The sequence below is a fragment of the Crassostrea angulata genome, chromosome 2 (assembly GCF_025612915.1).
Source record: "Crassostrea angulata isolate pt1a10 chromosome 2, ASM2561291v2, whole genome shotgun sequence".
Taxonomy (NCBI): Eukaryota; Metazoa; Mollusca; class Bivalvia; order Ostreida; family Ostreidae; genus Magallana; species Magallana angulata.
The window spans coordinates 20472947-20484537 of record NC_069112.1 but is presented as its reverse complement, the minus strand read 5'-3'; the positions used below and the strand labels follow the sequence as shown (position 1 = coordinate 20484537).

General features: G+C 31.5%; 1 long non-coding RNA gene across 1 annotated transcript; it reads left to right on the top strand.

Annotated features, from left to right (window-relative positions):
• Positions 1-461: 461 nt before the first annotated feature.
• Positions 462-9100, top strand: LOC128172548 (uncharacterized). The gene is made up of 2 exons (XR_008242307.1): positions 462-938; positions 7438-9100. It is a non-coding gene; the product is annotated as an uncharacterized LOC128172548 (long non-coding RNA).
• The last annotated feature ends 2491 nt before the right edge of the window (positions 9101-11591 follow it).

The following is an 11591-nucleotide window of genomic DNA, read 5'->3' as shown; positions in this document are numbered from 1 at the left end:
AACAACGTTTCAATACATGGAACTTCATTTGCATGGTCTTTGTGCCATGTATTACTAATGTATTTAGAAATATAAAACATAAAAACTAAAAATTCAACAATTGTTATCTTGTTATTTTATTGTGTTATTTCAGGACTACATGATTAACAAATTGTGATCAATATTGTAATTATTAATGAATTATCATGCCATGAAAGATCTGGTCAAAAAAGGTAGCAGCACGTGACAAGTAAACCATTCTCCCAAGGACAAATATTGCATCGCTCCTCCTATATATGATTTATGAATAAAAAAGCTTTGATCATTTATTGATCCAATTATCAACTTGCAGGCATGACGCTAAATGATACTAATGAAATTCCATGTTACGAGCAATTGTGACGTCACGGACACAAGGTTGTAAGATGGTATATATTTTCACACACCTTGATGTTAAACTCTTAATGTACGGAGAGCACAGATCATGCAAAAATGGAGTCAGTTCTACCAGAATTTCGTTCGGTTATGAATTAAGAAGCTAACAATACTTTAGGTGGATACTTCCAATAATATTTTACAGTTATAGCGATATTTCGGTTTTGTGCCGTGTAGAAACTCATTATATACATTATCTGCTGTTTCTTCCCAAAGGAGGGCGAAAGCTGGTTATTTTATCAGAACAGAAAAAATAATATCATAAGAACTTGATTAAGAATATATTGGGATTTCTATAAAATTATTCGTTTATTTCATTAAAAAAAGACAGAGACAAATTCTCGACATATCACCAGCAAATCATGACTTGTCAGAAAGCGAAGTAGAAGAGAAGGTCGGGAAAAGTTAACGGTGTCTCAAGAAAGGTGAAAAAAAAATCCAGACGAAACGGATTCTAGGAACTATATTGCGGAGGAATATGAGAGTGCTAAAGTTCCTCGTACTGGCGGCATTCAGTGTGCTAGGTAAGGTAGAATAATTAAAATTCTAATGTCAAGTTTTTGTTTCTGCCATCTTCATAATTTACTACAACATAAGTAGATAAAGATAATGTTTCACTCTCGTGTAGTAAATTTTTAATTTACTGGGTGGGTGGACGTGTAAATACAAAATGAACAATATGATTTGTAATGTTGTAGAATTTGTATTTACACCCACCCAGTATATCGAAATTTACAGCATTACATTATCTTCCAAAATTTTGAAATCATTTCCTCTATAATTTCTTCATTTTTCGATAGATTTAGTGCGAAAGGAAAAAAGGTTCTACATTTTTAAAATGACCGAAACTCATTTCACTTTCATAGTTTTTTTTAATATACCGATTGTCAAGTTAAACTTTTTGTCATTAAACTCGTCCCCCCCCCCAAAGAAAAAAATCAGCAGTGGTGGGGTGTCCCAGACTAAGCAAAGCATTTTCAAATTTACCTCAAATAAAATTTTATTGTGGCATAGAATAATTTCACCCGATTTTCTATGTGTGACTCGATTATCGTCAAATTCGAATCTCTTCACTCTCTTATTAATTTTAATCTAGTTAAATTCGTTCCAAAAATGCATGATTTAAATTCATTCACAATTATATTGTATTTGTATTGTGATAAATTTGTATACAACTGAGAGCTATATAATAAATAATTGAAAGTAAACTTAATCAGGAGAAAGATTTTTTGCTAAGAGATACATTATATCTAACCTTTTCTACACAGAACGGCAATAATGGAATTTTGCTTCAATTAGAGCGATATGATAGCATTTTTCACAACCCCCTCCTCCCCCCCCCCCCCCCCCCAAAAAAAAAAAATGATGACTCACAGAATTTTATAAACAATAATTTTTTTTCGTTCGTTTCGGTAGTGAATTACAATTTTCAAAAGTAAAATAACCGACAAAAAAACTGGTAGCTCATATTGCTCTAAAAGGGCTTATTGGCCATTTTTTGACTCTATCAATCTCCTTAAAGAAAGAGCTCTGAATTAAGGTATAGGATGTTAAAATTTAAGGAGGCTGGGTGGACAACAGATTAACCATCAGATCTACCTAACATCTTAATACATGATTTGTACAGCTATCGTTATTTTACAAACAAGTCTTAATTTAAAGCAGAGATATTTGGGAATTAGCGATTTTAAATTTGAGGGCAATAAACCCCCTTGACGACTGGCTGAGACAGAGAAATATCAGCCCCGAGGGCGATACAGCCCTAGCTTCCGGTTGCTGTCTCACCTAGTCCAAAACACGTGTATCAGGGCTGATACGCTACTAGATATATGATTGATATATGATTTGTACAGCTATAAACTAGTATCAAAAATGGAGGAAAAAACCCATATAGTTTAACTTTTGAATTACGGGTCATTTCCTATATTTTGATTTAGAGCTTTTATTTTAAAGGAGGTCAATACAGTCTAAAAATGGCTACGACCATCGAGCCCTTTTTAAAGCAAAAACATTTGGATTTTTCTTATTAATTAAATTTATTGTTTCTAGCCAATAATATCATATTCAAAGTTTTCAGGTGAATCTGGTGTGTAATTTGTTAGCCATTACGCCCCCTTAAACTGCATGAGGCGAGAATAAAGTCTGGCGAAAATGGATAGATTAAGGAAGATAGCTGGTCAACAATTTAACCATCAGATCTGCTTTAAAATTTTATATTATATAATTTTGACAATTACATTTATTTATCGAAGAAACAAATCCAAAAAAAATCTTTATACAGAGCTCTTCATTTAAAAGAGATTAATAAAGTCTTAAAATGGCCACAACCATCCAGCTCCCTTAAGGCTGGGAAAAATGAAACAATAATCAAGACAACGATCTTGTCTGATAGCGCGAGTGCAATTAACGATATTGATAATTTTGCCCGTACGCACGTGTTCATTAGGTAAAGTAATGATACACACTGGCTGGGCTTTGGCAATGGAAGCCGTTCCTATGTGCTACACTGTAGCCGTCTTTGCACGGGTAGGTTATTCGTTTTCGAGAATCAATGACATTAGTAAACTGTTATGATCAAATCTTCTTTGTTAAGACAATCACGCTGAAACAAGGGTCTCAACTTATCGGTCAATTTTCATAATGCGGAAACCTACAGTTTTCTATGATCAAAGGGGTGGTTTTCAAAATTCTGATCTATATATATATATATATATATATATATATATATATATATATATATATATATATATATATATATATATATATATATATATATATATAATTATATATATACAAAGAAAGACAAATTCTATACTGGATTATTTATTAAATAAGTTGTAAGTGTCTACATAAAAATTCCATCAATTCTGTATAAAGATAATAAAATTCTGAACTTGCCAGAATTTTCAGTTTGAATTAATGAAGACATAAAAATAATCCAATGTTCCAGAGTTCTCGTTCCTATCAGAATATCAATGTACCTTAATTAATATCATTTTCCCCCATATATATATTAAATTGCCTTAATTTCTTAAAACGCAGAGGTGCCCCAGATATCTGTATAATGACAGCCTTTAGCAAAACTGCCATCACACCTTTTTCAGATCATCTCCATTTATTCTTTTGGGTATAATATTTATATCACTGATTTTAACCAAGACAACGTCTTTGTTAAGTGTATTGCTAATCGAAATTAATTTACTTTTTAGCTTTCGGGGTATTAATCTAGTTTTAAATCAAAACCACATTGTCCTAGATATTTTTTCTGTCCATTTAATTTGTTCTATATACTGTATAAAATTTATAGTCTGACCTTAGATTGATTTTTTGGTAAAAAAATTTTTTTATCTCAGATCGAGCAACAGCTAGGCCTGTTCAGTACAAAACTCTTTATTTGATTCGTTTAACTACATGCATATCCCGTGATTGCAAAATACGGTTAATCTTAAACCGTATACAAGACTCTATAATAAAACAAATATTAATGGCTATTTAAAGTGGGCAAATGTGAGTTAAACAATGCTACCGAAGGAATGAAAAAACGTTTTGACTACGTCAACGAGGAGAAATATGGCGACGTTCGTCCCTTGATGCTCGACGATAAATTATATGTGCCTGTCAATATCTATGGCCGAATTCACCCTTCATGTGCATTTTTATTTCTCTTAGGAAGCAAACTGTTATCTTATTTTTGAATGAATCTTAAATGTTAGAATGTCTAATGTTTGAACCTATTTATAGGCGGTTTTCTTAAACATGTACTATATCCGGATAGAAACGGATCGTAAATTATTAGGGTGCGGATAGAAACGGGTTGCTTTTTATTATATGTAGGGTAAAGTTTATAATAATAACCAATGGCAAATAGAACGATGTCCCATTTCCTTAAAGTCTTAATTCTATAGATAGGTCTAAATGATTCGTCTTTATCAAACACATCCACTAAACATTTAAGGCTAAATTGCTGAAATTAACTTAGTATAAAAATATCTCATACGTTCACAAAGCAAATAATTATTTCTTTAATTTTATATTTAAAAAGAATTCGATTGCAAATACATTAGTTTCACATCACGATGCCTTGCAAAATGTCGTTTGATGATAATGCAAGAATGTCTGTATAGCTTTAAAAAACTAATTTTTCCCCTCCTTTGAATGGGTCCATTAACGCCTCTTAGCTCTCAACATCTGTGTAGGTACGTGGCAATTGCCAATATGATATGGCCTGAAAATTTTTGAATGGAAACTGCTACAAACTGTTATAAATAATGATTGCTGAGTTACTCAAATGAAACAGGGTGTCATAGTACAATGGAGTATACCAGGAGACCGCATTTCGTCTTTTATAGAAATTGTGTTGGAAGCTTCACCGATGTCAGTAAGTGCAATGCATGTCTATGGTGATAGCGCGGCTCCAGTATACCTAATGAAGAGACATGTGGCTTATTAAAAATTACTGTGCAGTCTGTACTTTTTTAGACTATTTAAATCTCCACAAAAAGAGAGTTCTGTATAGAAATGAAAGATTAAGGAGTCTCAGCATTCAGACAATTTTTAAGACTATTTAAACCTCCTTTAAATATACCGCCTTCTTTGTAGAAAGGTAAGAATAAGGAGAGTATTAAATGCAACTCATCTATAGAAACTGCTATTATTCGGATGAACGTTAAACTTACAAAATTTAGTATATTAAAACGTACAAAGAAATATGACCGTTTTGATTCCATGTGTAGATTTTCTCTTCTAATGTAAAGGCGGATATTTTTTTTCAAATATCGAGACAGTCTGACATAATTTCTCATATTTTTTTATTTAGTATAAGCCCGCCAAAGGTAAATTAAGTTAGGCATGACGTCACTGAAATTACATACTAGACAAGTTCTTTAGGTATGTTTTAATTAGAGAAAGTATATTAACCTAATAAAATAGTATGCAACATTCAAAAATATACTGAACTTTAAAATTTGAAAATAACATATTAAAATGATTCTTACGAAACGTTCAATGACATTTAAAGATTCGTACATAATTTGTAATTTGTATCAGATTTCGTGACATTAATATTAGATACGTGCTTAGTAATAATTCATTATTTTTTTAAATACATTAAATTTTCCTTACTTTCCTCAGTTCTAATATATTTTTTTTTCTCTTTTTTTTTAATGTGTTTTACATTGTTAAAAAAAATTCCTACAAGTAGTTTGAACAAACATTTTAACCATCGTAACTTTGATAAGATAAAAGTTAGTGTTATTGGGACAATTGACACCTGAAAACTAAAATTTTCATTAATCAGCAACCGTTTTATATTACATTAAAATAGAAACATAAAATATATAGACGGGAAACAAATGAATTAATTGGCGCAAAACTTTGAAACGGAAGTAGGTATTGTTTTTAGTTAGTTTGATCATATGTAAAATGTTAACGTTTGGCAATTAAAGAGTTTTGTTGATTTCTCTATGTTTAATTTTACTTTTTGAAATAAATAAAACTGAATTACGTGCCATGCTGTAAATTTTGAATTTACTGGGTTGGCGCTAATACAAAATTTACTATAGACATGTATATCATTTTAATATTTATTCGTTTGATGAGATATCGGCGCTTCTGATTGGTTGAAAAATTTCTTTGATACCTGCATCAATAAAATTTTTGCCGGATCTACTTTTCTCAACTGTTCTGATCTAACACTATTTATAGAACGGGAATTTCCAAGATAAACACTGTCAACAAAATGTAAAGTTGTGTCTGTTTTATTGTCAGCAAACAAAATACAACTTTATAAACATAAAAACTTGAAAGTTAAACCTTCAAAACTAAACAAAACACATTATTTGATTCACGAAATAGAAAATTAAGCGTCTTCACACGATTTCGTCTGCTTGAGATCAATCAACATTTGCAGCGAGGCTGGCTGTTCCTTTTCCAGGAATATTATAACGAACATATAGGCCTATACACTTTCACGGTAACACTGCTGTTCAAATTTGGTAACGATAAGTTTTAAATTTACACACGTACATGATCGGTCATCAGAATAGGCGTCGTTAATGCATCAACTCCTTCGGCGCATTCCAAGCGGCAGATATACCATTTAAGTACATCACTGGCTATCTAGTCACCACAACGTTTACAAAGTTGGTTATACATACTATTCTTTGTCGACATATCAGCTATTTTCGTCCACGATCGCCTCTTCTTGGATGGTTATGTCCAGTTGCATATTCCAGCGATCTCACATGAAAACTAGTTTTATTACGAGTTTTTCTGCACAGTGAATAATATCACAAGCTATCGCATGTATTTTCCTTTCGTTTTCAATTCTGCCGGTTCAGATTTTAACTCACTATTTGTGTTTAATCCATTAAATTCAGCTCAATAGCTCTGCATCAGCTGAAGGCGAGTCCATTTTGAATATTGTTGCTGTTGTTGTTTTGTATTCATACGCGCCGCTTCATTTACATTATTTACATTTTTGATCAATGACACTTCACACTTTTTAATTTGAAAATGTTTTATTAAATGATAAGAAATGAAGATAATAATTTTTCTATTGATCGACGTATCAAAGAAAAAATTGACCGGAAAACTTTTTCATCAATGCGCTACGCGCATTGATGAAGTTTTCCGGTCAATTTTTTCTTTGATACGTCGATCAATAGAAAAATTATTATCTTCATTTCTTAAGACTAAAAGTTTGTTTGATCCTTATTCAGCAAGAAAAAAAACCAGACAAAGCAGTTGGTGCTTTGGTGTAATGATTGTGTGAACTTACAATGTACTAATTAGACTAGAGAGCTATAAGAGAATTATGTGATTAAAACACTCACTATTAAAACTTCAAAATTAAAATGTTTGAGATTTTTCTTTACCTAACAATAGTTTTATGGCTAAAGAAACCTATTCCTAAAAATTTAAGATGGGTTATATATTGAAAATTCAGCGTCCTTTGTGAACTAAATTTAAAGTTTTAAATCAATAATGGACATTTTTCACTTTCAATTTTCACTTTCGTTTTAGGTTCAACACTACCGGTTAAGAACACTGCCGAGAAAACCGTGCAAATAGATCATTCGGAAACCAGCATGAAGGACAAGTTTCATGACGATTTTTTCGACATTAAGTCATCTGATTTCTCAATATTTGACGTAAGAACTCTACTATGGAATCTCTATCAGAACATGCTCAGTCGTCAATTTCCGACTATATTTGATTATGACGTCACAGAGCTCATTCAGACCAATCGGATTGCAAAACGCCAACATTTCGTACGGAACCGCCGACTAATGTCGGATTGTTTTGGTTCTTGTTATAGAAGAATGCAAAGCCTTATCAAATGTAAACAACTGTGTTTTTAGAGATGTGACTTTATAGCGTATCTCTTTCTGCAATTGGAAATGTTTTACTTCATCAATCTACTGTGGTTTCATTAATATTCAAGGGTATCAATTTTCGTGGAGAAAGTGAAAATCACAGTTTCAAGGATAAGTAAATTCGTGGCCAATGACCTTATCAATACAAAATATTAGTAGAAATTGCAGTTCAATGAAGATTTAATTTCAAGGATAAACTTACCAACGGAATCAACGAAAATTGGTATTTAACGAATATTGATGAAACCACAGTATACGGATGTTTATTTTACCAAGACATATCTCTGGTCTAAGATTGTATTAGATACTTGAGTTCTATTATAAAACTAAACTGCTCATGATTTTGTTTGATCCATTTTTTTCTGTCTGCGTACAGAGATATCCGAAAAAAATTAATCAAAAGTTATTTGATGTATATTCCTCATACATACTTCTCATGAGAGTCATAAAAGGAGATATACTTTTTCTGCCTTGTCTTATCCAGTATTTTCTGGTTATTTGCTTTGCCAGTTTATGTTCTTCCACTTCTCTTTACAATTACCTAACTTAGCATTTCGAATACCTGCCTTATCCGTTAAACTGTATATCCCGAACATTTGCATTATCTGACTCATCGGACACTCTGAAAGCCTGGCTAATGCAACTTGTATACAATCCAAAACACCTGCCATATACTAATATGCATATTACAAGAGACGGCCGGATTCGAGTTTCATAACTCAAAAACTGTAGGCCTAAGCCAATTGTTGATTCGCGACGACTTTATTCGCGATTTTCTTGTAGATGAAATGGTTCGCGGCGACCAACTTTCGTGATCTGAGATGCAGATTATTTGGAGACTTATTTACCATATACAGATCATGACTGGTTCACGGAAAACAATATTTGCGAGGCTGAGGCTCTCGCAAACATTGCTAATAAAATTTCTCACACGCGAATACAAATTGGTTTAAAGTACCTTCTGTCTCTTGTAATTTGCATATTCAAACACCTGTCTTATCCTAAAAGCGTCTTATTCCATCTAAAATCCGTCCTATTAGACAATCTGTTCTGTAAATCTTAGAGTTTATCTTTAGCAAGTGCCTCGAAGTTTTAACAGAGAGTAAGATTTAGCCTTCAAAAACCTTCTTTATCCGACATCTTTTATATCCCGAACATAAACATTCATCTGTTATAACATTGACTTTTTGAAATATTCACACAACAACAAAAAGTTTGTATTTGTTCAAAATGTTTTTTTTCTGCTTTTCAAATTAAAAGATGATTATCTTATCGATTTGCTCCAATGAAGAATAAACTGATTTGCATTACTTCTCCTGTTGTTCTTATTCCTAACCAGAGTACTGAAGTACTGACGGGAGTTGATTTTATTGATTATTTTTATGCTAAAACCAACGATATGTTATTTTGCTTGGCAAATAGTTCCTTAGCTGTGTATGAATAATATTGCACACATTTCTTCTACTTTGATTTTTTTGGCTTTTCCAATAAGAATTCCGAGCTACATGTAATAGTATGGTAAAACCCCACACATAGTCATCTAATTCGACGCAGAACATAGAAACGTATTATTTATATAGAATTTCAAGTCAGATCAAATCAATTTTTCAAGTCTTTCATATTTTTGCCTAAATAATTTAGATGGATGTCATTTCATGATATTTTTCTATCACATTTCATATGGAAGTATAATAATAATCACACACACATGGTCATTTAAAACATAAAAGTATATCATTTATATACAGTTTCAGGTCATTCAGGTCTTTATAGTATTTCTGGTCTTTAGTATGTCCAACCACTTTTCACTTCCGGATTGCCAGAGTAACTGCATAGGGGAGTTGATTAAAATCAACTCCCAAAAATGGTTTGAAATGAGTAAATACCATACACTTATTGAAGACTACTCATTTTTAAAAATGATTTACTATTTTTCTTTTGAGAAAAGAATAACTTTAGACTAAAAGGTATCTTATAATATGTCAGGAAAATTGCAATTGTTTTCCAAGGGAATGTGGTAAAAAATGAAACAAACATAGACGTCTAAAACGTATTCTAAACGTATTATGGTGGTATGGGATACCTAAAGTATTGGTTTGGGTAAATGCGCATCATATACTTTATGGACTATGAACTGCATTTTAAAAAGTCTTTTAAAAAAGGTATAAAGTTTATAAAAAAAAAAACCACGGGTTTCGAGATCATGACTTGCTGATCATTTGTTAGATAACTATAATTATTTTTAATGAACTATTTATAAGCTTTTGAACATTAAGGTTGAACGCTAAGACATGATTTTTTTATTCTAAATTTATTTTGAAAATTTACAATAAAATAATATCATATTAAAATTTTTTCTCAAAGTTATTCATACCATAAAAATATAAATGATTTTATCATAAAAATACATCTGTTCTTGCCATGTTTTATTTGATACATGTATTTAAAATGACGTAAGTTTTCAAAGCAATTAAAGAATTAATGCGTCTGTGTCTTACTTTCGAACAAAATACCACTATTAAACAAATTCCATAAATTGATATTAACTAGCTAAAAGCTTATATATTTCTCTAAACAATGAAATCACACTTCAAACACGATACTTTGACGATCCGTTAAATAAAAAGTTAGTGAAACACTCAACCTCAACAAACGTGTAATGTATCTTTTACTAAATTTTAGTGTTCAAGCTAAATATAACGAGACGACAGCAACAACATCAAACTTTTTCAGCAAAGTATGTATAAAGGGAAAATACTTTTTAAAAAACCCAACAAATCCATTGCAAAAGTGGTGGTGGGGGGGGGGGGGGGGGGAGGGGAGTTATTAACTCACCTATTTTCTACAAGATTGATAAAACAGGTGTAAAGTAGAAATAAAATTTCTTTAATTAATCATCGTTTTTAAATGCAATATGTTAGTTAATACGTCAAACTGTACAAATCTGCAAAATTTAGACGAAGACACGCAGTTTGATAAAAGGCGACTATTATATGTTTCTTAGTCATGTAAGCCTACTGATCTAATATTATGGTAAATCCTTTTTGATCAAAGACACAAAGTGCTATAAAAATCGGTAAATATTCAAGTCCTAAAGTTCGATGCTCGTTCAGCTGATAATTTAATATCACATAAAACCACATTATGGTGGCTTGATTGTACATCGGGATTATGACTGTCTAAATATGGCGACAAAGAATCTTTACAATATCCGTTTTAGTGCCATTTTCTAGTAAAACCGGAAGTTCCGGAAAAACATAATATCCAAGTCGATAGCTGTACTAAGACTGAGCTTAAAATTAATAGAATTATGCATGCGATTATAAGAAAGGAAAACTCTACGTTATTATAAACAAAATATATTCTTAACATGATTTCTTAACATTATTGCAAAACCTCAACATATCGATTTTGCACTGTTAACTGTTATCTGTCAGAGATATGTTGTTTTAGTATAGTAAATTCGTATTTGTACCAAAATGATTCACTCTATCATCAATGTGCACCTTGAAAGGTTTATTGTACATTCGAAAGTGATATTTTTCAAATGAAGATAAATAATGAATGCAGCTTCTGACATATACCAATATATTGTAAGTAGATTTTATATTGCAGATTTGCCAAGGTCTTTTTTTTTAATTACGTTTATAAATACAGAAACACTTTTGGGTGGCATAATATTTTGTGGTTTTACGCTTTCGATAAAAAAAAATAAATGAGTAAAGGTATAAGGAAATAAGGAACCATGTAGATAATAGTTCATGAACTTTTAGTCCGTGCTACCTCTATGCATTGGCACCT